At 37.8% G+C, this 27,904-nt stretch overlaps 1 long non-coding RNA gene across 1 annotated transcript; it reads right to left on the reverse strand.

The window, feature by feature from the left end:
- Window positions 1-1,259: 1,259 nt before the first annotated feature.
- Window positions 1,260-27,677, reverse strand: LOC103475333 (uncharacterized). The gene is made up of 2 exons (XR_535320.3): window positions 27,234-27,677; window positions 1,260-2,139 (listed from the first exon to the last, which is right to left on the reverse strand). It is a non-coding gene; the product is annotated as an uncharacterized LOC103475333 (long non-coding RNA).
- Between the last annotated feature and the right edge of the window lie 227 nt (window positions 27,678-27,904).

The raw sequence follows: 27,904 nt of genomic DNA on the forward strand, positions 1-27,904 counted from the left end.
AAAAATCTCTCAGCTGACAGTGAGAAGAGTACAGGGCACTGCAAAAACACACAATCTCACCAAGTATTTCTGTCTATTATTTAGTGCAAATGTCGTAATACACTTGAAATAAGACTAAATTAACTTAAAAGGAACTTTTCAGTAAAACACGTATTACTTTTTTAAAGTCAATAATTTCTTAATAGTGATGAAAAATTCTGGTTTCATTGGCAGATTATTTAACTTAAAACATTTTCCTCATATTATAAGTGATACAGAACTAAAATTTTTTAATCAATCAGGAATTATTGTCTTAAAATAAGCTCCCATTTCATTCTGACAAGTTACCTGAAAGTCAGTTCTGTCTTATTCCAAGAGTATTAAGAAATTTGCTCTAAAACATTTAAAAAAATACTTGGTGAGATTTTATTCAATTAAAATAAATTCAGTTTTATGCCATCTGGAAGCACTTTAGTATATTGTTTATTTATAGAGATGCATAATCCAACATGAAAACATTGAGTTTATATCTCTGGGTTGAGGTTCATTTCTGAGTGCAGTGCTATTTGTAAAGGTTTTAGTTGAAACACTGAAATATCCCACTGGAATTGAGACCATTATTACGTTACGATAACAGATTATAAATTATTGTACAAGTCTTTCAGTGCAGTGAATGGAGGCTTCGACCAGCCAGCTTCCTGGAAACTTGCAAACTCGATCCCAGATGAGTGAAGATAATCAGCATGCAGCCCGTTTTTACAATTAATCTGCAGAAGTTACTGACATGGAAAGTTTCACCATTTTACTGAAAGAATGATGCAAAACTTATAAAGTTACTTGTTTAGACAAAGTCTAATGTCCACATTAATTTTCTTTTATGGACAAAGAGTAATTACTGTAATTATGCAGTAATTTAGCATGTGTGTCAATGAGGCTTATTAAATTAAAAATACATGACTAAGTAGATATTAAGCATACTTTTCTTTGTGCATTACATTTTTTTATTGGCCCATTTTTCTAGTATTGTTTTTATTAGGTGCAAAATGATAACATCTTTCAGGATAAAGAACAACTTTAATATGTTGCTGTGACAAACATTTAATGAAAAATTATTTTAGATATTAGCTGCTGCAGTAACCATTGAGTAAGAAATAAACAGCCGTACGTGACGCAGATCACATTTTGAAGTTTGCACCTTAATAAAAGTCAGAACCATTTTATTTGTAGTAAAGGTGTAACCAGTTCAATCATTAACCAATTAAGGAACAAGTGTGAATCGGTTCCAATGAGGGTGAAGTCCTTTATTCAAACACCAGGTCAGCTTACATAACATAACATTAGATCTATTGATAGACCAGCATAACTGTTTGTGTCAATTTGGAGAATCTGTTCAGATTGTTGGCAGCATTATGCTGAGGGGTTCTTCTCTGGTTGGCCACGTTCAGCCCATGAAAGCTGCATGTTTTACAGCGCAGTTTACTGAAAGGATCAATTACTGAGGAATCCTGGAGAAACTTTCGTTTAATTCAGGTGTGTTGAATCAGAGGAAGGTCCAAAGCACACAGGACACAAAGGAACAGGAGCTGGCCACACCTGGCTGAGAACAATTAAATCAATTAATGGAGCTACGTGAAGACAGTTGATCACAGATGCTGTTTTTTCCCCAAACAGGAATATTTTTAAGTCACTGGATGTGAAAGTTTTCAGAGATTTACTCCAACAGACCAGGAGCTGTGATCCCAGTAAACGGCGTTTTTACAAAACATCGACTGGGGAGGCTGACCAGGAAGAATTAAAAATAAATTAAAAGTGCAATAAATAAATAACTAAATTGATAAACAAAAAAAAAAATCAAAACAATGAACTATATTCCTTCCACTTCACAAATATGAGGCATTTTATGCTACAGTCTGTGTAAAGAGACGTAAAAAAAAAAAAGTTTAAAATGTATGAATACTTGGACTAAACAACCGTGACACAAAAATCCACAATGAAAAAGAAGAACCACAAAAAAAACATGTGAAACTTTCTATATGTCCAAAAGGTCTGTTATTTCTGCTGATCACACATAATGCCAGAGATGCAAGACGCCCACAATCCGTCTCCGTCTCCTCTTCTTCCTTTTTTCTCCAGCGATCTGATGCTTTACAGACTGGTATCCTTTGAAAAGAGAAGAGAATAAGTCATGTGGATTTCATTCCTGCCAAGTCACCCTGTGGGCCAGATGAATTTCACAACAAGAAACAACAAGCATGCATTCCTTCCCTCCTCCTCCGCTTTTATACGACGTTGTAGTAAACAGTATGTTATCTAAAAGCTCCCTGTCATCTGGCAAAAATAAATAAATTGGTTTTGTTATGGCCACTCTTGCATCACAAAAGGTCCAGAAAACCAAAAATTGCCAGAGTCCCTCAGGAGGTTTGACTCACTCAAAAACAATAAAAACACTCGGAGACTTTTCCTGTTTCAAAGGAGTTTCTTTTACTTACACAAATAACAAATAATCTTCGAGTTGACTTCAAATAAAACGTTAATTTGCGGTACAAAAACCTTTTCACTCCTTCACCAAACAATCAGATCAGCCCAGCAGCCGATTCTGCTGTTAATCACTGCAGGAGGAGGAGAGTCTAAGCAAAACAAACACATAAATACACAAATATACAACAATAGATCTACCATTCATGTGGTTTTAAATATGAGGAAATGTATAATTTAGCAAAAAATTAATTCTTAAAAGGCTCCAACAGGTTTAGAATCATAATTGGTGTACATCAGGTTAATAAAAAGAAATCAAACTTAAGTTAATATGATAGAAAAATGATCTTTAGTTTGTTGCAGGTATAAAATGCCGTCATCTTTTCAACCACAAAGCAACTTCATTTGTCTCACAACAAGCAGATTATAAAAGCAGTTACTAAAAATGTGAAAAAGTTCATTACTTTCTACAGATATTACACGTTTTGTTTGGCATTATGAAATGTTATTTTTGTAAATATTACTGGTTTCTGTGTAAAAAAGCAAAAATTCTTTAAATGTTTAAAAGAAGAAATTGAATAACTTGTTGAAATTTTGAGTTGAAGAGATTCTATAATTAATGTATTTTTATGAATTCAAACTGAGGTTAACAAAAGGTCATATGTACCTCAGTTATAACACTTAGTACTTATATACTACAGGTGCAAAAAAGTAATTAATTTGGATAAATACGTGACCTGGTATGACCTTAGAGCTGCAAAAAGTAACTGAAATGTCCATTTAAAAACAACTGGAAAACTTTGAGCTTTATATAAAGAAACAAATATTTCATATGCATCAGTAGGAAGTATTTTTAAACAGTTTGCTCGTCTTGGTTTTCCCTTTTATAGTGTTTAAAGTGCGTCTGCCATAGCAACACTCTGTTGCATGACGGGAGATGGAGACAGGAGAAATTGAAGCTCTTAGGAGGTTTTGTTTCTGCCGCTGCTCATTTTCCTATCAACAAGCTGATGCATATCTCAGCGCATGAGAGACGGAGCACAGTGGATGTTTGACTCTGGTTCCTATATTTTACAGCGTTATGCAGCTGCACAGCTTCTCTCTCCTCATGAGTTATACTTTTATAACCATGTAGAGTTGCTTCTGGAGCACAACATCAGTCACTGAGGAGTTTATAGAACAAAAACTGCATCACAGTAAGATACATCAGCAATTTAAAACAGGAAACCACCTGGTGTGAAATCTCCTGGTGAGATGCTGAACCTGGTGTAACCTCCTCTAAACCTGTAATACACACGACTAAATGTTTCACTACTAGTTTTTCTCTGAAGAGGAAGTTAATGACACAAGTCAGATTTAAGGGAGCCAGAAGCTCAAAAAGTTGGAGAGAAAATGAGAAAAAATGGAATCAAATACATTTTTAATCATAAATTTGATTTCATTATTATGAAAGATAAGTTAAAATGTGTTACTGAAGATGAAGAAAAGAAGATAGAAGTAGCTTTTAATTTAATAAATTGTTGTTTTCCAGATTTCCATTCCCATCTTTCTGATTGGCTGCCAGTCAAACACATCAAGCTGTTTTCATCCTGAGGCTGGAAATGAAAAAGTTTGATAAGAAAACGAAGGACACTGCTGCAGAAAACAAAAACTGATCAGATTAAATACAGAGGAACATTTTAACATAATATTCCCAACATCAGATTAATAAATTCATAACATACTTGGGTGGATTTTCCACCACATTGCAAACTAAAATCTGAAGGCATGTGGCAGCATTTATGCTAAATGAATGTACATTGGTCAAAAAAATAAAGGGAACACTTAAACAACACAATATAACTCCAAGTAAATCAAACTTCTGTGAAATCAAACTGTCCACTTAGGAAGCAACACTGATTGACCCGACCAGGGTCCCCGTTGTCAATCAGTGTTGCTTCCTAAGTGGACGGTTTGATTTCACAGAAGTTTGATTTACTTGGAGTTATATTGTGTTGTTTAAGTGTTCCCTTTATTTTTTTGAGCAGTGTATAATTATTGAAGAGTGAATAAAAAATGGGAAAATGTTTCTTTACGTATTTTGTATCGTTGTCTGAGGGTTGAAGATCTCAGTGATCCAGTCTCTGCATTAATAAATCTACTCTGATGGTGTTTAACTCTGTAGTGAAGCTTTTTAAATTTCACCAGAAAGACAAATATTCCACCATTTGCTTGTCTAAATACGTTTTTGGTGAATGTTTAATAATAAATAAAACTAAACGGAGTAGCTAATCTGCTCATTTATGCCTTAAATATCCAAATCACTTGAAAGATAAAACAGCTGTTAAAAAGTGCAGCTGATGCATTTTATATTTATGAAACATATGCATCTAAAAAGGACAAAGTTACACTCGTTGAACTCCCATCAGACAGAAAGCTGTGCATGTGCGAACGCCACAGGAAAAGCTGCAGAACTCGTGTGAAAAGACGAGATCTGGTGTCAGAAACAGAAACAGCTCCACTTGTAAAACCACAGGAGAAAACAGTTAAAATAGATGGTAAATTAAATGAGTGTTTGTTGGAAACGTGTTTGAGAACAAAAATGCAAATGAAGGCAGAACAGTCTGGTGCTTTCCACTTCAAACGTAAACTTTTTTTTTTTTCACAATCTGTTCTAATTTTAATAAAGCTTCTCTGAATTACTTCACAGTGCAGCAAAGTTTTGTGTTCAGTGCCATGAAAGAAAAGCACATGCAACGTTATTTCCCTTCCAGCCTCAAAGATGCACAATAAAGCCATTAAAATTAACGCGGCTGGTATTTCCCCAGGTTTTTCACTCGTGACACTGAAACTGTATCACCCATTACTTAGCATTTAGGTAAAAGCTCAGATTTTTGGAGATTTTTATGAGCAGTAAACTGTGTCATTTCAGTTTTTCTTAGATTATTTTCGCAAATTAAGAGAACTTTTTATTCAGACTCTTTTCCAAAGAGGGATAAAAAATGTGCAGAAGAAGTGAGAGAAAAATAGACAGTTTAGAAACGTCTACAAGAACCTTAAGAATGAGATAAGATGAAACTCATCGCTGTGTCCAGTTTCTCTTTAAGTCATCTATTTATTTATATTTTGAAAACAAAGGAAATTAAAAATCACAAGTTAAAAGAAAAACGTGCATAGAAAAGTTTGGAGACTCTTTGCATTTGCAATTTTTATTAAACAACAAAAGAAAAAAAAAATTTTAAAAATCGAATTCTGTTATGTCTTTTTTATTTACCAATGTTTTTGGCTAAGCTGGATATTAAAACATACACAAACATTTGATCTGCACAAAATGAGCTTAAATATTGTCTTTTTAAAGACTCCCAACATGTAATATTAATTAATGCATGCTGCTGTATGACCAGAGGCTGTACAGTATCCAAGAGTAGCACAAATTCAGCATATTTTTACTCAAGCAAAAAGTATTTAGTAAAACGTCTACTCAAGTATTAAGTTATTGATCAAATTACCAATTTTTTGATATTTAAAAACTACATCAGACGGAAAAAAACTATAAATTTCAGTGGAAATTTGGGTATTTTAAGGACCAAAATGACAATAATTCACGTAAATAAGAAAAAAATAAAATCAGGCAAAATAAAACATAAAAAAAGACTCAAAATAAAACTCCTGCCATCCTGCAGCTCAGTAAAGACGTCAACTAAGCAAGAAAAGTGCATGAATATGCCTGCAAATACATTCAGTCCATGTGTGACGCCAGAGTTTTCTGGTTTATTACAGAGTCACTTCTTAATCCCGTCATCAGGTCTGGTTTCAGACGTAAACGGCTAACTGAGCAGAGCTGTGAAAAGTTTTACAGAGAGCTTATAAAAGTCAGTGGTTCAAATAAATGTCAGCATACTTTGAACATCAGCGGCCAGGTCAGGGCTGCACATGCAACATGTCGCTACAGCAACTCCTGGTTGTTTTCTCACTTTCTCCCAGTTCTTTTTTAATATATATATATTTATTTCTATATAATCATACATCACTATGAGCTACAAGCCTGGGCAGAAGTGAAGGAGGAAAAGTTGTAAACATCACGATATACGACTTTTAAAGGTTTGGAGAATGTTCAGTCACTGCAGGCCCAATAAAATGTAGATGATCAATTTTTTCAAAGTTTGAACCAGTTAAATTAGAATTAGAAAGAAATATGCGAGTTTTTTAACTGTATGAGCATACAGCAAAAATGAATATGTGCACTGATTTGTATTAATCATCAGGTGATTTTACCAACTCTTGTTTCTAAATAAATTTATCAGTTCATCTGTACGACTTATTGTAATTGCTAATGTTTCCATTTATACAAAAGTATTTATTATCCAAGTCAAAATAGTTATGGTTTCCTTATTAATGTGGACAAAATAGAATTTTTTTTTCTTAATTAGTGGTAAAAAACAGGGATTCTTCCAGGTAAACATTTATAAAGTTTTGTCTTTTTTGGGTTCAATATATATAATTATTTTGTGGATCAAAACCTTAGTGTATTTAGTGGAATCTGGCCAGATTTTGCTAATAAAAGCACAAAAATTGAAAAGCAAAATGAAGCATGCTTCAGAAGTGAAAACGGGTTCAAGTGAGACGTCAAACAAAAAACAACAAACAAAAAAAACAGCGTTACATGAAAACCTTTGTCAGGGTCAAAAATGAGGTCAGCCAGATGAGGGTGCAAACCATAAACAATCAGAGGGACAATGTGCTGTTTATAGCACATTACCTGTTTACATCAGCAACACCAGTCAGACTGTTTGTGTTTCTGTTGCATTCCTTACAAAACGCTGCAGGATTAACAGAAATGAATTGGACTTTTTCAAAGTTTTGAATGAAGAGAAAAGGCAGGGTAACTTTAAAACCTTACATTTTTTTTTATTTCCTGCTGCGTATTTGTACGTTTTTGTGGCCCTTACCCATGTGATGGAGCATGTTACAACAAGTAAATAAAAAAATCAACAGACTTTAGTGCCTTTTGTCTTCTACAATCAACCCATGAAAAGGCATTTTGTATTCCTCAATAATGAGGAATTGCACATAATAAACGACCTTATGTTAAATAACTGCAGTTCCCCTGTATGTTTGTCTCTGTCCTTCCAGTTTGGGAGCTTCTTTTTGCTGCACATGATGCATGTCCATTTATCAGCTGTCAGCATCTTTAGAAACATCCCTGAGCTTGTTTGACTTGGCACGACGACCTGGCAGAGGAAACCTGAGGAGCACAACATAATCCCAACGAGTCGGAGTTTTCAGAAGCTTTTTCATTTCACTCAAACGCCGCAATTAACAATTCCCAAGTCAAAGCGATGCCCTCAGAAACTTTTTTTATGCCTCTAGAAAAGCACCAATGTGCTATTTGTCATCAACTAAATGTGAATTATTTATTTTTTTAACTCCAAGTTCTGCAGCATGCAACATAGGAGACAATAGGAAGAAGAAGAAATGTTCTTGTATTTACATTAAAGCATTTGATGGAGTGGATGTCAACATTCCTCCCCAACGTCTCATGACAGCCGGGTGAGTGAGATGCTGGCACCGTGAGACGACACCTGGCCTTTTCCCCCCATTCCTTCATTACAACCTAATCCCTTCACAATAGCTTTACCTAAACTGGAGAAGCCATTTTGCTTTCTGATCAACGCCTTGCAGATAAAACGAATGAAGCTGGTTGAAGCCACTGCCGTTTTCAGGCGGGTCACATCTGATCCAGGGGTAAAACGGGGGTACAAACGGGCAAAAACAGGGGTACAAACGGCTAAAAACAGGTAAAAACAGGGGTACAAACGGCTAAAAACAGGTAAAAACAGGGGTAAAAACGGATAAAAACGGGTAAAAACGGGCAAAAACAGGGATACAAATGGCTAAAAACGGGCAAAAACAGGGATACAAATGGCTAAAAACAGGTAAAAACTGATAAAAACGGGTAAAAACGGGCAAAAACAGGGATACAAATGGCTAAAAACAGGTAAAAACGGCTAAAAACAGGTAAAAACAGGGGTAAAAACGGATAAAAACGGGTAAAAACGGGCAAAAACAGGGATACAAATGGCTAAAAACGGGCAAAAACAGGGATACAAATGGCTAAAAACAGGTAAAAACTGATAAAAACGGGTAAAAACGGGCAAAAACAGGGATACAAATGGCTAAAAACAGGGGTACAAACGGCTAAAAACAGGTAAAAACAGGGGTACAAACGGATAAAAACAGGTAAAAACGGGTACAAACGGATAAAAACGGGCAAAAACAGCTTCTGACTGCAGACGTTATAAATTACAGCCATGTGATAATAACTATTCACTCGTCGTTTCAAAGCTACGACTATGACTGAGCCGTTTATGATTATGAAGAGCTTTAAAAATGTGACGGCATTAAAAGATGTCTGAGTGACTCTGTTGCCTTTCTGTGTTCACTTCACGTTTTTGGTTTAGTTGAATTAAACATTTACAGATGTGGAGAAATCGCCTGTACCTGCAGCAACCTGACGTAAGGACCGGCGCTTTTATTTAAAATCTATATGAAGCTACTTGTTTCTACATTTTATTCAATAATTATATTGGATTTTAAAAATTTTAATGTGTATTTTGACCGACTAAGGTATATAGATTTGTTGTGTAAACTGTATAGTTGTAAAAAAGACGTTTATAGAAAGTGTCGAATATTTACTTTTTGTAAACAAAGAAGCTAAATATTTTTAAAAAAATGTATCTGTATATTTTTATCTTAAATTAGATCAAATGAGCATAATTTAAAAGTAGGGTTTTGCTTCCTGTAGGACATACAAGGTGACAACATTTACTCTTCCAGACCATTTGCTTTAGAAACATGAATAAAACAGTTTGTGTCTTCAGCAGGTCACAAACGTCCCTGTTCTTCTTAAAGACGTTCAAAACGAAGCTCAACTCCTGCAGTAAATGGAGGCAAATGTGTGGAAATTATATGCAAATTAAACAGGCAAATTTGGGTGTTAGTCGACTTCGGCCTACGCAGCAGAGGATCAGTCTGAAGTCCAGTGGTGCCCAGAGTGGGACATGGAGGGCCGGCGCCCTGCATCTGACGCCGGCCCTCCAGCTGACGGCTCGTTAGAGAACCATGACCTGCTGAAAAGGTCGTCCTCACCTGCAGGGAGGAACTAGAACATGCAGGACGCCGGCCCTCCACGACCCACCTGGTCCATTCTGCACTTCACCCAACATAAAAGTTTTTTTATTAAATTATACAGATTAAAATACAATTTTACTTTACACTTAAAAATATACAAAAATGGTTGTGTCTATTGAAAAAAAATATTGCATTAGAAAAACTTTATTTTGTCAAATGTTATTTGATTTAAAGTTATTTTAGTTGTGATTGATTACAAGGCCTGATTTTCAATACATTTTTAATTAAACTCACGTCACTAAAAACTCGAGCGCCTGCCAGGTTTTCAGACTTTTAGTGAAACAAAAAGATGCACGTCTGCAAAAAGGGTTTTATTGGGCTTCCTGAAAGTCATGTCAATAATTAAAATATTTAACGGTTACTGATGTTTCAAGTTCGCATTCGTTCAACGGATGCACTGCAAAATGTGCTTGAATGAAGTTAGATTGATTGTTATATCAATTTAGGTTACGCTTGTTTTTTTTAAATGATTTTTTTCAACATTTTTACCAGCAGATCGGAAATAAAGGATCAATTTGTTGAATCCATCAATCTCGAGTTTTAGGCTCTAATTTGTAATTAATTAGACGTCTGATTTTTATTAACTTTCTGGTTGCATCTGAGATCTAAAATCCTAATTCTGTCTCCTTAAATGAAATTAACTTTTCACATGATTGAGAAAAATGTACAATTTTGATCACTAACAAAAAACCGTACAGAAACCAGGACAGAAACTATGTAGATGTTGGATTAACCAACGACAAAAGCAAAAAAATCCTTTTGTTTTAGATGGAAATAATGAATTAAAACTTTTTCCCTGGCAGAAAACTAAATATCTAAGGTTGATCTTTGCTTTAAGCCCATGCAGAAAAAAAAACACGTAAGTATTTATTTATTACAGATCAAACCATTATCAATAGCGCCACATATTTTCCTAATCAGTGCAGCTCTAAAACAATCAATCTTATTCACCGACGAAAACAAATTGATAACGACGACAAAGTTATGTTTTAAAAAGATATAATACATGTGACCCATCAGGTCGTATGTGGGGATGCACTTGTTAAGAAATTACAAGAAATATTGACATTTATTTTGCTTGCAACAAATATATCTACTAATATATTTACATTTTGACATTTTTAACCCATAATGTCCCACAGCCATGATTAGTTTATGGAAATCTTTGGAGATTTCCCCACCACAGCAATAAATACCATTAATTTAATATTCGTTTTATTTAGTTTGCATTTTATTCTTGCTTGGAAACTAAACAGTTCATTTGAAATTCTGTGGTTTCAGATTTTGATGATAAATTGTTTTGTGCATCTAATAGTTTTGTATTTATTCAGCACTTTGAAAATATGTTGATCAGATTTAACGTAAACTCATGTTTTTACAGCTGATAGATTAACATTTTAATATTCAATTTATGTTAAATATTATGAAAAAATTACAGTTTTTGCAATGCTTGCAGAAAATGGAACAAACCAACACAAAATCATCACTTCAGACACTGTAAGAATTATATTTCATTAACTTTCAGTCGCTGGAGTGAATCTTCGTTAATCCAACCAGTCGTTTAGACTTCCTATATCTCTTGTAAACTTTTTAAAAGAGTTTTAAAAAAATTCACCACAAATAAATAGAGATTACGTGCCTATAAAAGCTTTTTTTCAAGAAAGATTAAGTTGTTTCTTATGCTGCTGCTCATATAAACAAATGTAAAAAGTTACAACTGAATGAGAACGTCCCAATCTGGAACAGTCGGCTTAAACAATTCATTCTTTACTCTGTTTGCAGAATAAAACTCCATCCATCCGTGTTTTAGGTTGCAGCTAACCGAGCATAAAACTGACAATAATCTGGTTTAATCTTCATGATCATAAAGAAACACACAAGCTTTAGTCTGCTTACTAAAATCTAATTTACAGATTATTCCTGTAGGATTAAACAGACAGTAGAATTAAAAACCAGTCATGCACGTTTGTCGCTCTTGTAAAAGATTGAATAGAAAGCCAAAGCAAACATGGGTGTAGACGATGTTAGGCTCTGCCTGAAGCACATCAAGAGCACGTTTGGATTAAATAGTAGACGTTCAGGTGAGCAGAAGAGCCAAAGGAAAAAAAACAGACAGATGAATGATGAGTAGAGATTCAGGTTTGAAATGCCAGCTATGATTTAAAGTAACTCCAGCTGTCATAATTACTGCTTAGCACATACCAAACTTTCAGGCTCATGAAAGACATGCATGGGTGGCGGCGGACGGTTGTGTGGCTCAGCACCTTGGCAACACACCGGCGGTTGTGAGTGATGTTTTACTGAGGGGTAATTAAACCGTCAATGCCAAGGAATCCAAGGACGTCTTCAATATGTTCATAGTTCAGTTCATTCCTGAACTGAGCCGTCGACGCTTCAGGCTGAGCTGCAGAGGAAATTTAACACACTGCACAGCTTGACCTGTTGATTTAAATGTTAATGATAACTGCTCTATATCTTTTAATGAGAGGCACAAAAAAGGGAAACGGTACACGATTTTTAATAATGAAAATCTGAAATCGAATGAGGGAAGAAGGGAGCGGGAGATCGACAGGCGGATTGGGGCAGCGTCTACTGTGAAGCGGGCGCTGTACCGGTCCGTCGTGGTGAAGAGAGAGCTGAGCCAAAAAGCGAAGCTCTCGATTTACCGGTCGATCTACGTTCCCACCCTCATCTATGGTCATGAGCTTTGGGTCATGACCGAAAGAACGAGATCACGGGTACAAGTGGCCGAAATGGGTTTCCTCCGCAGGGTGGCTGGGCTCTCCCTTAGAGAGAGAAGCTCGGTTATCCGGGAGGGACTCAGAGTAGAGCCGCTGCTCCTCCACGTCGAGGGGAGCCAGTTGAGGCTCGGGCATCTGGTAAGGATGCTTCCTGGACGCGTCCCTGGTGAGGTGTTCCGGGCACGTCCCACCAGGAGGAGGCCTTGGGGAAGACCCAGGACACGCTGGAGGGATTACGTCTCTCGGCTGGCCTGGGAACGCCTTGGGGTTCCCCCGGAGGAGCTGGAAGAAGTGGCTGGGGAGAGGGAAGTCTGGGCCTCCCTTCTGAAGCTGCTGCCCCCGCGACCCGACCCCGGATAAGCGGAAGAAAATGGATGGATGGATGAAAAATCTGAAAAGTGTGGCGTACACTTATATTTAGTCTGCCTAAGCCGGCTCTTTGTAGAATCAACTTTTGAAGCTTGTGATTTGGGGAATGACTTGTAGCATGTAGAGTCCAATTTACATGGTCTTATTGGCAAAAAGCCAATGTTCAGTCAGTTTGGAGAGTTTCATCAATATTTAACATTCTCAGTCATATGCTGATCTGGACTGTTAGATATTTGAACTTTAATTTTCCTGTTAGAAAATGAACCTCTACCTTAGATTGCATGTCCAACATGTTTTCTACAGGATTGAACATAATCCATTATTATTTTTCCCAATGTGAATGATGAGTTCAGGGTTATGAGCCGTGTTGTTCTTCAGTCACATTTTCCAGCCAGGATGCAGACAGAATTCCTCGTTTGTCGTTTACTCGACACTTATTACACCTTTCATTCAAAGACTTTCTTTTTTAAACTCTTCTATAAGTCAGATTTATAGAAAGCGTGATCGCGTTTTCCAACAGATCTCTGCAGCTCCTCCAAAGTCACAAATCGCCTCTTCACTGCTTCTCGCATTAAACCCGTTCTCATCCCGCCTGGCAGATTGAGTGAACTGTTCATTGTTGGCGTGCCATACTTCTAGATTCAGAAGTTGACTGAACCCTAACTCGGTTTTTAACCAGTCCACAGCTTCATCTCTGACCTGTCTGGGTCCATTTTGGTCTTTATGTTGCTTTAATTGCTGCAATATCAATAAAGACCTTTATTGAATATCATGAAGGGTACAAGTCATGCGACATACCAATTCTAACAAATTAATCTGCAAACAAAAATGAATTACTCTGTATGTTTTTAATATTGTTTTATTGTTTAAGAAATGCATTTCTCATATTTTACCAGAAAAAAAAGCTTCTTGGTTTGATGAGAAAGATTTTAAATCTTAATCTGGGTATGATATTTATGCCGCTTTGAGACCAATATTCGTAGCTCTTATTGCAGACATAAAACTTCACTTTTATGAAGCAGATATGAGTCAGAAAACAGGAAAAAAAAGTCTTCAAGAGCTGCAGAGCAAATAACACCTCTAACCACACCGACTGTGCAGCCGAATTCTGCTTTGCATCACTTGCACAAAAATCGAGAGTTGTGTGGAGGAGCCTTAAAAGTGAAAATGTTGAAAATATTCTTCTTATGCTACTTTTCCTTATGAAACGACATTCCAGAGAAGATGGCTGCAAGGAGAACACCCTCTGCGACAACATGTAGTTAATTTAAAAACTGATGGTAGAGCTGAAAACTGTTGACGTTTTTTAAAAACCCAGGTAAGGAAGTCCCAGTTGAACCAGCTTTCGATGAATCTGGTTAGTTTCGTTTGGGAGACGGTGAACCTCCTGCCAGAAACTCTACAAGTTCTGACTCAACCGATTATGACTGGAGGGTCCAAACAAACCACTGAAAACACTTCAACTGTCAGCCACATTATGCCCAAGTTTCATAGTGACTCATTAAAACACATGCATGGATTCATGCAGCAATTAGAATCACATTCTGAAAGTTACATCCGAGTCATTCCTGGGACAAAAATAGGTCAGGATCATTTTAAGCTAATAAATAAAAGTTAAACGGCGACAGTTTTGGATGCATTTCTTCCCCCCCCCCCAAAGCATGCGTGACTATAATCTGTTGCAAACAGTAGTCTGGAGGAACCGCAGCCTCACGTTCGCTCAAGTCTTCCGTCTGTAAGCTGGTTTGGCAGAAGTTATAACTTTCATTACAAGATAGCTGAAAACAATAGCAGGAAGCAGAACAGAGCAGCTGGCCAACTGGAAGCCTTATCTCTGTACCTCAGAAAAAGAACGCAACCTCCACTTTAAAAAAGGCTTTTTAACGAGTTTTTGACCATGTTTAATGTCTTTATACTAGTAAGTGACAAAGCTTACGGTCAGCTTCTGCAAACAGCTCCTTAAACTCAGATGTAGCCTTGAAGACTGTCTGTGTCGATGCAAACCAAGCAGCCGCCGCTGCAGCAGGAGGCCTGTTGTCATGTCTCAAATAAGCAACACTTATAGCTGCCAAGTAGGACGAATGACTTCCACTCCCCTCCCCACATGGCAAAGCCCTCCGTGACCCTCAGACCACTGATCTCATAGCATTTATGCAATCCAGAGTCGTTTTGCTCCCATTATTCTCTGGATCACCACATGTTCTTGCAGCAAAAGAAACAAAAAAATGTTACTCTACCATCATCATTCAGTGTATGCTGCGACCTGTGCAGCCTACAGATTTAGAGAAATTTGTACAAAATTTCCACCATCAAGGTGAATCTTCCAGACTCAGCTTCAAACTTGCTCTCCAGACACTGGATATCCTTTTTATCTGCATGAATGCCGCCCTGGGCGATAGCCTCATTCTGTATCAAGATATTTAGGCTTTTTTTTCTTTTAGGAGGAAATCAAATTTCACCAACACAAATGGCTGCCTTGATGCCAATAAAAGACTAAATATTTACTGAATCTCTTCGCAGTGAAAGAGTAAAATAACTATATGATCAAACTGAGTCCAGAGTCTTTAGCTAAAACCTGATTTACACTTAAATGTCTTTCACTTTTCAACCACATTTACAGGAGGTGAAGGAGAGACGGGTTAGTGTGTGGTCTAACTTTAGGCTAGTTTAAAAGAAAGAAAACCAACGTGATAAAAATCTTATCGTCAGGCAAAAAAAAAAAAGTACACAAGTCTGGGTACATTTATCTTTAGAAGTGTGTGAACGCATTCATTCATCTCTAAATCAACAAGGTTTTCAAAGTGTTAGCACAGGCTCCTCAGATGTCGCAAGAATAAGACGAAGAAGTCACACACACACACACACACACAAATTTAACCAGACGGTGGGGAAAACACAGCATCCTGTGAATCCTTTGTTTTAATTTCCAAATTTCTTTAAGCTTGAAAGATCTATCCATCCATTTTCTTTCACCCTTGTACCTCAGTGGGGTCGGGAGGGTTGCTGGTGCCCATCTCCAGCTAACGTTCCGGGCGAGAGGCAGGGTCACCCTGGACAGGTCACCAGTCTGTCGCAGGGCAACACAGAGACACACAACCATGCACACACACACACTCACACCTAGGGGCAATTAGGAGAGACCAATTAACCTGACAGTCATGGTTTTGGATTGTGGGAGGAAACCGGATGGTGGGAGAAAACCCACCATGCACAGGGAGAACATGGAGACTCCATGCAGAAAGACCGGGGCCGGGAATCGAACCCAGAACCTTCTTGCTGCAAGGCAACAGCTCTACCAACTGCACCACTGTGCAGCCCTTGAAAGATCTAATAAACAGTTAATGTGAAAAAACTCATCACAGGAACAAAAAGCATCTGGTTTTGTAGAGGATCTGTGAGGTGAAAGGTCAGTCTGCATTCTCTGTTGTGGTTCATAACATTTTTCTTGTGGTTAAAACTTACATTTGAGAAAAAGGTGCAGAAACATTTAAATGCAGGAAGTTTTTTTTTTTTTAAATGTTGCTTGCTGTCCGACGTTTGGGGGAAACGACGACGAGTTTCATCCAAATGAGCTTCAAATGGACAACCGTGAGCAGCAGACGTCGCCAGAGATGATCACAGTGATGCGCATTACTTTTTAAACACGCAGTGACTGATGGGTGCAAACAGCCGAGCAGTGCAGAACAAACAGCAGTGACAGACGGCTGTCGATGATCGAAGCAGCAGAGGTGGAGACACGAGTCACATGACTTGGACTCACGTCATTAATATTAAAACTTTACTTGGAAAAAAATGTTCAGAGACTCGGACTTGACTTTTACACCAATAACTTGGGATTTGAACCCGTTTACTTGAAAAGACTTGATATTTTACCCAAAATCTAAAGTTTAAAGCATATTTATGAGGTGGGCCCCGTAATTGATTTCACTCATTCCGTACCAAAAGGCTCAGACCGTCCCTCTGGTTCTCCACACTTTGTAAGCATGTGTGCATAAACTGCAGCACAACCAATCAAATTAACAAGATATATATCTAAAAAAAAGAGATGAAAAAAACCCTCCAAGCAGATTTGCTCCCATGAGTAACTTCTTTTGAAATATCCAACAAAAAACTGAGTGCAACATGCAAAACCTTCAAGAAGAGGAAGATGCAACAACTTCCAACTTTGTTTGACATTTGAAGTTGTACAAGTTGGTCATCTTTTGCTGTGAGAAAGCTAACTTTAGCTAACGGTGTTATTAGCAGGTGTTCTCCAGGCTACACTGATGATTCCACCTCGGTTTCATTGGTATGTTATGTTTAGTTATGTTGTATAGATCTGGTCCTTCAAACGCCTCCACGCGATGTGCAGCATGTTGGCTCAGGATTGCTGATGGATAGAGAGCAGAGATCCGGATCAGAAACAGGTTCTGGACCTGAACTCAGGGAAAAGAGCTTCTCTCTGTCCCCATCATAAAGCTGAACCGGGTCCAGTTCCATCGGAGGACGGATGGTGTATTTGAAGACGTCTACATCTTTTATATCGACAATACGTAGTTTACTGCAGTCAGTGCATTCGGTACATTTAACATATAATTGTAACGTTTTTAAAAAATAAAGACTCGAAATTCCAAGTGTCAGACTTGGGACTTGACTTTAGACTCAACTTTGGACTTGAGGCTTAAACACAGACTTGGTTCTGCCTCTGTCTGCACAACGTTTCAGGATTTTCATCCCATGGTTCCTCATAGCAGTGCAACTGCTTTACATTTCACCGGCTGTCGCCCTGTGACAGATGTTCTGGGATGTTTTTACAGGGCTCTTGATGTTGCGCTTCAATGCTAGAGGCAGGTGAAATCCAAAGCGTTTATATGAAATGCCTCTGGAGTCGGGAACTCCAGCCGTCACAACCACTTCCACAATCTGGAGCATTTTGCCCTTTACAGTCTGGTTTCTGTGAAACTGCACTGACCACGGCACATGCAAGGTCTTCATAAATGATCACCACAGTAAAGTTTGGCTTTTAATGCAACGGCTGAACACAGACGCAGGAACATACAGACTGGATTACATGAAAAGGTGTGTCTTTTTAACGAGTTGAAAGGAAATTATTCTGCATAGACCTAAAGAATTTGGCGGGTTGCCAAAGCCTGCGTCAGAGATGAAAAACAAACAACCACACAAGGTTGAAAACAACTAATGGAAAAACAGCTTTTTGAACTCAGCGCTTAGAAATCACATTTACAAAATGCCCTTAATAAATCCCTTTAGTGGTTGAGTGACTAACAGTGATGTCCTCAGGTCAACTTGACTGTTTATACTAGGGAGCGACGGTAATGTTTTTAAGTTCACGGGTCAGGGTTTGTTGAAGTGTTGGATGTTTGTGAGGTTGTGTGAAGTAGACATACTTGGTGTGTGAGGGCACATCACAGATAGAGGGAGAGCAGACATTAGTCCGAGTCTGCTGACTTCCAGGAAACACCAGAGTGGACTGGAGGAGTTCAAATCAAACCGAGATGATGTAACGTTACAGTGGACCACATCCGGCATCCCCTCCGTTTCCTCCAAACCAAATCTAGCTTATGGATAAAAGTTACGTTTCTCTCATGTCCTCTTATGGTTGCATCTTTAAACACTAAGTTTTATGTAGCTCATGGCATTTACTGGATTAGAAAAAAAAAACATAGGGCTTTTTTTACGATACGTCTCATCATCCACAAGTAAAAATAGTTGCAGAAACCAAATAAAACATTTGCATGAGCCACCCTGCAGGCTACAGCCACACCTGTGAAACCGTTTTCTAGACAGTTATATTTCTTCAACAATACTTATTTTATTAAGTGGATGGAACCGAATGACTTTCCTTTGAATGATAATCTTCATTTTAGCATATCAAGCAAGAACAAGCCTACACATTGAAGCAATAAACTTGCTTTTAATTATAGCAGGACTCCGTTTCATCAGCAACGCTCCATCTGTGACAACATAAGCCACACAATCTTAAATCCTGCTGCTGCTTGTTCTGAGGCTGGAAGTTCAGGGTCTAGATTAAGATTGTTTTCTCTTGTGCTGCTGCAGTAGAAATAACTCAGTTATTCATCTGGTTTTAGAAATGAAAATGATTTAAATATTATTCTTTTTTCTCGCTAATGAAGAATAGTAAAGCTGGTGAGCCCATTAATTAAAAGCAATCAGTAGTTTTTGTGAACAAACCAAAGATTAAACTTGTATCATCAGATTGCAACTATGAAACACTTTGAAAAACTTTTAGAAAGGAAACTTTCAAACAACATCTTAAATGTTAACCTGAAACATTTTAATCTAGATCTATAGCCCAAACATTTATCCAGGCGGCCCTGAAGGTCTGGGAGCCTAAGTCGCTGCTTAGTTCCCTTATGTCTTGGGCCGGCTATTTCTTTGGGTCCCTAGTATGTGAATAAATAATTTACAGTTTGGACAAACGTTTTAAACCTGGAAGGATTTGATTGTGTTGCAGAGAAATAGAGAGATTTGGAGTGAAAGGGAGGAAGAAACAAGATGACTGAGGCCATCTTTTACTTCTGAGGTTCAACATTTTCAACACCAAATATGAAAATGTTCATTAAAGAAAGGAAGCTGTGTTTCCGTAGAGCCGTCTTGGAATTTGAAGGTTTTAGGTTCGATTTCCTTCTTCCCCATACTTTGCATGCAAAGTAAAAAATAAAAAAAAACAATTAAGAAAGTTAATTTAATAGGAAGATTTGAACTTTGCCGTTTTATTTCTGGGATTATAAAACCAGCATCTTAAATCCTCCCACAGCAAACCTCCAGGTGGAACTTTTTCTGATCCTTTGTCTTAGTTTAGAAAACCAATTAGAAGATTAGAGTTATGATTTTTCCAAAAAAAACTAAAATTTCCCAAACTGACGAGTTTATCTCTGCAAGTCGATCTAATTAGATCCACTGGAGACCAGTGGGATATTTTTGGGTCTGATTTTGCAGCTTATTAATCTCTAAGTGGCTTTTTTTTTTTCCACAGTTAACATTCATGATCCTGCATTTTGTTTTGAGGACAGCCGATTCCATCAGACACCTGTGATTCCTGTGCCATCGTTTTCTTGACAAACATGGACAACAAGTTTGTGTGAATATATTCACTTGTGCTTGCTGATGAGGGATAATGCGGTGCATGCTGGAGGTTGCAGAAAGGTATGCAAGGGGAAAGGGGCAGATAAGGCGAGACAATAAATTAGATTGCTGTAATGAAAGGATTCTGAAGGCTGTCAGAGAACCAAGATGCAAATCAGTAAAGAGGCTTTGCTTATGCTTTCCGTCTGTCTCTGATTTGTTTTTTTACTTAAACTGTTGGCGATCCAGGCAGTACCTTAACACACTGGAAGTCAGCCTCCATAGAATCGGCTGTGTTGTTCTAAATGTTCATTAAACAAGAGAAACTGCAGCTCAGTAGAGCCGTCTTACAATCAGAAGGTTTTAGGTTCGATTTCCTCCTTTCTCTTGTCACACGTTGTTGTGCCTCTGGGCAAGAAACTTAAGCCCAGGTCTGTGAATCGGTGTAAAAATATGTGTGAGTCAACATGGTTCTAGTGCAAAGTGCTTTGACTGTTATACAAGTTCAGTCCATTAAACAAATAAAGAAATGAAGTGTGTGTTATGCTTCGTTTTATTCTTGTTCATGTGCAAACAAATAAGAAAGCTCGTTTAATGGAAAGATCTGAACTTTGCCGTTTTGTTTCTAGGATTATAAAACCGGCATGCATAAAGCAGGGCGGATCTGCATGGGTCAGAGAATATCTATAGACAAAATGTAGGTCAAACCAGCTGTTATCTAACCAGGCAACTTCAGGTACAACAAGCGATCCATAAAAGGTAAATAAATGCATGTACTTCTCCAAATGACAGATTGAAAATAACAGTTTATTAGATCGAACAGATGATTATGAATGTCTTCTTTCTAGGATTTCCTTTGGATGAAAACAAGAGCAGGTCAGTTTTAACATGAGCAACTCTCAGGTGATTTTTATCGTCTAGCTTTCTGTAACACTAGCTTGGTGCTGCACGGGCATGCCATCGCCAACAATGCAGCGTGTCACAGTCACAGTCGAGGTATAATTTTAGCGTGTGGACCAGGTAAAAATGTCGGCTCATTTCCAGAGAACTTCTTTGAATACACCCGTCACATTTACAGGAACGTGAGGCTTTATTTCCGTTGCCATGTAATGAAGTGAACAGACTACACAAAGAAAAAAAAACAAGTAAATGTGGATGTTGTAAAGACAACTGACATGCATTTCTGAATCCGTTTAAAATGGATGCAGTAGGTGTAAATTAGCACACGGTTGTCCGATGACCCTGAAGGACTGATAACTGCTAATGTCAGTCAGGATGCTTACAGTCTCTCCTACACTGAGACCGCATCGCTCTCGCCTTACAGTGGACACCGTCCTTGTCCTCCAAGACAGGAAGCGTCAACTCCCACTCCGTACTCTGCCCCCACCAAACGTTTCTTTTCAACTGTTAATGTTCAAAGTATGTCATGTAGTGCAGCCAGGTTTTGCAACTCTGTTTACAGGAAATACAGTGGTTTGATAAAAGTATCCACAATTTGTCTCTTTGTATCCAAAAATAACTTTTTTTTTTTAATTGGTTGTAATAGGTCAAAATAAAGCAGTTTATAAATGTTAGGTGGATTCATCAGATTTAAAGTGATGTTTTGATTTCAACATGAATAAACCCAGTCGGTTGTAGTTCTGGCTGTATGTTCAGTGTCTTTACCCGGCTGGAAAACAACTTCAACTCCAGTCCAAAATCTCCTGGAGACGCCACCAAGTTGCCTCTTTCTTTGGCATCATCCATCTTAACACCAATTCTGACTAGTTTCTGCAAATGAAAAGCTTTTTCACAGCATGATGCTACCACCACCAGGCATTACAGTGGGTATTTCTGTTGGTAAAGAAGGTACTTTTTGTTTTCATCAAACCAAACTTATTTCCATATTGCTGTATCCCTCATTTGAACTGTGATAACCTTTTATTTTATTTAGATTTTCCTATCAAACAATAGCTTTCTTCCTGCCACTTTAGTAGATTAGTGGAATGCACTATCAAAACCTGAGCTGTAAATATCTGCAGCTCCTCCAGAGCTAGCAAAGGCCTCTTGGCTGCTTTCATAACTCTGTTGAAATAAGCAATAAATAAAATCGATCGCATGATAAATTTTCTAACAAAAACAGAATGACGTAAGTCTTCAGTCTGGAGTCAAGTTGCAGTTTGAAGATGCAGATTATATTGATGATAAAAATTCAGTTAAAAAGGCAGAAACTGGCCCGTATGCGTGAGAGCCTTTGTATGAGCCGAAAGGCCCCATTTACATGAAATCACCCTTCAGTGACAGCATGTTTGCGCTGATACTGCCATCTGCAGAGGGTGTGGCCACAGGTGAGGTGGATCGAGGTCATAGCAACAGCAGCAGGAAGTAAACACGGTGCTGGAGGCTATACGGGCCGCCAACCACAAAGCTCTAAACGCACAGCAAGTAATCTGAAATTAAGGATAAAGGCACCAACTTGGAGCAACTGCAGCTTATTCAAATTATTAGTCATTAATGCATGCAAATTTTAAAATATATCTGTTAAAGTCTGCTTTCTGCCAAGAGTGTCTCTTATTTCATGTGATCCACAAAAAATCCAACATAAGCAGCTGACAAGATATTCCCCTTATGTGTTAACCCTCTGAATGATGCTGCAGTCACATGATGCTTAACCCAAAACCACCAGCTTGAAACTTAAACTGACAGAGCAGCTCATGTTACACACTTCACTGTAAAGACATGTCAAACTAAAAACACCTGAAGCAAATTTCTAGAAAAAAAAGGAAACTGCTGACTGAAAAGTCTCACTGTCTGTATAGCCTAACCTGCTCCAAGCTGAAGCCTCGATTTCCTTTAAATCACGTGACTTGAAAGAATCAACTGATGCAGTATTGGGTTGTAGCCAAAAGGTGGTGCTGTTGCTGCCAGGTGCGAGCTGAGCCATTTATAGGAAATGCCTTTGGAGTTGGGAAATACAACGCTTTCATAAAGCAGGATTTTTTTTTTAAGTACCTGCTCTCTATGAAGCTACAAAGACAAAAACCCAGTTAGCTTAAATTGCACACGCACATGCGATTCCTCCAAAATGTTGGACTCCTGGGACCCTCATCATGAAGTCCTTAACTTTGCAAAGGAGTCCAAAATAAAACATTGACGCTGCAAGGTTAAATTACAGATAGTTGCCAATTTATGAAGACTTAAGAGTCGTGCACAACTAGACCCGATTTACTGGATTATGCATACCCCTCGACCTATGTTTTAGTATATTTAACAGGATCAGAACAATGTACAATCCAAATCCATTGATGTGTCACACCTGGTGACCTTTTCCTATTGGTAGCCACATAAAATGGTCATTTTGTTGCAGTTAATAAGTACTTTGCAGTTTCTCATTACTGCAAAGCTTAGAAGTGATGGTTAACAAATATGGATCAGACGAAACCGGTCATCTTTGTAGTTCATCTTATCCAGACTACCTGGGTAATGTCCACTGTCTAACTGCCGGTAATTTCTTCTTGAAGGGTTTGAAGTGCACTTGAGGCGTGCCTCAAAAGATAATGTGTAACCACACACTCTACAAACTTAAATTAGCTGCAACGCATTTCAAACAGAAGCAGTTCTTGGTTCATGTAATGACCCGAGACTTAATTCTATTTAAGTAGAAGGACATTGCTGTTTTTTTTTTCTGTTGTTTTTCTTCCCCCAGATTTATGGAGGTATCTGTGGCAGCCTGTTATCTTCCCTCCGCCTCACCATCTCTAGATGTCATCCTCTCTCTGATGACTGATAAAGGAAGCATTCAGCTGCCAAGCAGATTCTGAGGAAGCCAGACGCAGACATACCGCGGCTTCATGTGTTCACTCACTGTAACATAAACACTACATTCATGGCCTTTGGAGGATACGGGTTTGAAGTCCTGCGTTTATTTTTGCTCATGAAAGTCTCCAAAGTTGTGGTTTGAGCAGGTGGCGACATGAGGCTTGTCATCTTTCGTGTTAACATTTCTACAAAGCAGTTATGTAAAAATCGAGTCGGACATGAAGTAGTCAGACTCGCGCTACGATCCACTTCCTGGTTCAATAGTAAACGTTTTATTTGTTCTGCAGGCTCCTTGTCATATCAAAGGTTACATTTTTTTTCATGGTTTATTTTTATATTTCAAAACAATAAAATGGTAAGAAACCAACAAACCTGTCTGCTATCAACTCTATAAACTATATTACTGTATTTTTCTCACGACATGAGTATAAGGCAACTGTTAGTCATTTAAAGTAATTTGGTGCCATCTAGTGATCAATTTTAATTTTCTCTTGTAGGTGCTGACAAGCAAAGCAAAGTAAATGCTGCAAAAAGCAAATGTAATCTTATATTTAGCTGGTGCAAAATATTACCAGCACACTTTGAATTTTTCTTCATTTGTTAGTCTTGACGACATGACCAGTGTTTCAAAATATCCTCCAGTAGCGTAATGGAGTTCAACTCTGCTTAAGTGATATAGAATTATTAACATTTTCTTGTGTCACTTTATGACTTTATTGCCGCTGCTGGTAAACCTGGATGACGACACATCTGGTAAACTGTAAAATTTTGATTCAGGAATCTGTAAAGTTTTATCTCACTAGAGATAAAGCTGTTTATGGTAACAGTGGTTGCCAACTTGTCATATTTTGAGATGCGTTATGGTTTTTAGAATGTGAAAAGTCATTTAATGTTATGTAATTAAACTACAGTTCCACATGACCCACAAAAACATGACAACTTTTGTTTATTTTAAGAAATAAAAAAATTAATAAAATGCATTTATTTCCAAAAATGTAACAGAAGCTTTATGTCCAAGAGGTTACTTGTCAAAATGAAGGCGAGGTTTGAAGATATTATTGTCAGTGTTTAAATGTGTTTTAGTGCAATCAGTCTATTATGGTCTTTGATAACCAAGTTATTTATAAAAATAATGAAGTATGTCCTATAAGAAACTAGTTTATTTGACATGACTTTTATTCTTATTTGGTAGTCTGCAGAGCAACAACATTGTTTTATTTTAATATTTTACCGCAAAGTTGGCTTATGTTCAACATACACATTGGATTAAATTGGCAACAAGCTTAAATAAAAGTTTAACATGCACTTAAACATTTATCCATTTGCACCAATATACTCAGTTTTTCCAAACAACAATAGATTAAAGCGACTTTTGCATCAAAATGAGAAACTATGTTCAATAAAAAAAAAAACATGTGGTGCAGTTCACTCAAATATACAATCAGGAGATTGTAGATTTAGATTCCAGTATCCATTTAAATTATATTACTTGCATCAATCAGGGTAGAAGTGCAAAATACATCAGTCCTTCACATTAACAGTTAAATTCAAGCACACAAGACCAAAAAGCTCAAGGAAACCAGTGGTGACCCTGATGATTTAAAAACGGATTGAAATTAGTATAATATTAACATTTTTTTATCACATTCAGTTTTTTTCAGCCCTAAACCAGAAATATGTTTTATAATACTTTAATGGAGAGCACTGTACAGTTTCAACATGATGCAGCTGCAGGAACCGATTGTCTGCATCACAGAGGAAGACGAGGCAGCTGACTTAAGTCTGATTACATTGAAACATCAGAACAGTTGCTTTAAACAGAAATTGTGCTGGAAAAATCCATACTGTCCCTTTGTAAGGGAAGGACTGCAAGGTGGATTATTGCTGCAAACGAGACAAAACACAGACCACCCAAAATCACAGTGAGGTACAGGGGCTTTCTTCAGATCTGTGAAGAGTTTGCTCAGAAACTGCAGCAGTAGGTGTGAGGGTTTCTGGACTCAGCGAGGCCAGGACTTCTGGACATGTGCATAGGAGGGCAGCAACATGGCTGCAGGTTATTTTCTCACACCACTGCAGGCTGCTTAGTACAGCTGGAAAGAGCAGCATTCAATACTACGACTAATATCATGATGACAGCAAAACATCCTGAAGCTTTTCATGAGTCGGGTTGAGTCCAGCGGAGTGGGATCACTTACAGTGTATCCACTATTAACATAAACTGAGATCAGAACTAATCCAAGAGCAGCGATCCAAAAGCATCGTCGTAATAAACTGTTTTATTAGGAAAGGCGATAGTCTCTCAGGGATCAGCCACAAAACTCCCCCGATCGTAATCCTTTAAGCCAGGGGTGTCAAACTCCAGTCCTGAAGGGCCGCTGTCCTGCAGTTTTTAGATGTGCCACAGGTACAAAACACCTGAATCAAATGGCTTAATTACCTCCTCAGTTCTCCAGAGCCTTGCTAATGACCTAATTATTCTATTCAGGTGTGGTGCAGCAGAGGCAATTCTAAAAGTTGCAGGACACCGGCCCTCGAGGACTGGAGTTTGACACCCCTGCTTTAAGCAGTTTGTTAGAGCTTGATCTAGTTCAGGGGTGGGCGATCCTGGTCCTGGAGGGCCGGTGTCCTGCAACTCTTAGATGTCTCCCTGATCCAACAGCTGAATCACCTCCTCAGTGCAGCCAGGTTCTCCAGAGTCCTGCTAACGACCTCATTATTTGACTCAGGTGTGTTGAAGTAGAGACATCTAAAAGTTGCAGGAGACCTGGAGTTGCCCACCCCTGATCTAGTTCTTAAAACGTTTCGAAGTTTTTGAAGTGGCAAATTTCAGTAGCTATACCACGAAAACACCCAACGGGACAAAAAATGATAAAAAGCAGTAAAGTTTGAAACTTCTTTGTGAAATAGATGCAATACAAGATCTTGTACTGGCTTATTGGGTTTGGATTGCGCAACTTTACTGGGACAAAGTTGAGACGAAAACCAAAACACATGTTCATATTGTAAAATTATTGACATTATGAATATCAATAAATCATGGCGTTTTATTCCAGCTTCAACCCACGCTGTTGAACATGACTATTTATTGCTTATGCCTCACACCAGCTCAATTTACAAAGAAAATAAATCTTATTTCTGAGCGGTCACTCAGAAATTGACGTCACCAACGAAGTAGTTTGGCGCCATCAAGTGGTCATTTCTGATACATTATGCTCATAAAAAGCCTTTCCTTATAGGATCAACTAAAAATTATTTTGAAATTGAACAGAATGAGTAATATTTATTTATTTTAAGTTGCTTACGTATTAAACTAATATTATTTTTACTATCCGTCATCGGAGCAATTTCGCAAAATGCAACCAGAGAACTGAACGATAAAAAAAACAGGATGGGAAAAAACACTGAACAGCAATGCACTACATTATTATACCGAAGCTATATTTGTGTGTAACAAAAAGAAGACGGCTTTGTGTATTATAAAATATCAAGGATTATTTAAAAAAAGCCTCAAGACAGCTGAAGAAAAACAAATGATATCATCATCATCATCGTCGTCGTCGTTGAGAGTAGCAGCTGTCGCCACATAAATTCTATTAGAAACATAAAACTTACCTTAAATCCATCACAGCCTTCGGTTTTAGTGAATTAAAATCCATCCAAGCCACAGAGCCGAACAAAGATTCAGACCGTTGAAGAAAACCAGTCGGTTTCACTTTTACTTTTACCTAATTTAATCTGCAGTTGCTTTAAATTTCCAGCAGCTGTTGTCGTGTCGATCAGCCCAGCAGATCCAAGCCAATTATAATCCAACACAACGAAATGCCAACATCTACAGCTTAGTAGAGATGATTTAAAAAAAGGAAAATAAAATCCAAGAAGAGAGCATTTAAAACGGTCTTTCCACAGCCGATGTTGTGCATCGTGTTGGAGCTGAAGTGAAAGTGAAAAGACGGCGGTCTTTCCACGGTAACAGGTGACGCCTTCACGGCTTCCACTGAAATACCCTGATAAATGTCACACAAAGGAAATGTCTGCAAGGTTCTCCACAGCTGAACACGGTCCCACTTTTAAAGAAAAGAAGCTAAACTAAACAAAAATACCTAAAATGTGGCTGAGATATTTCTCATCTACAGTGGAAATGTATATATTTTTAATCTGTGGGGCAAAGGACAAAATATACTAGTTTATTATAAGTGTAAATGTTATTTATCCATACTAAATGTATTTTTTTTAATTAAATGGATAGGTGACACAATAAAAAAACTTGATTAAAACCCAGTCAC

The sequence above is a fragment of the Poecilia reticulata genome, chromosome 14 (assembly GCF_904066995.2).
Source record: "Poecilia reticulata chromosome 14, P_reticulata-male-v2, whole genome shotgun sequence".
Classification (NCBI taxonomy): domain Eukaryota; kingdom Metazoa; phylum Chordata; class Actinopteri; order Cyprinodontiformes; family Poeciliidae; genus Poecilia; species Poecilia reticulata.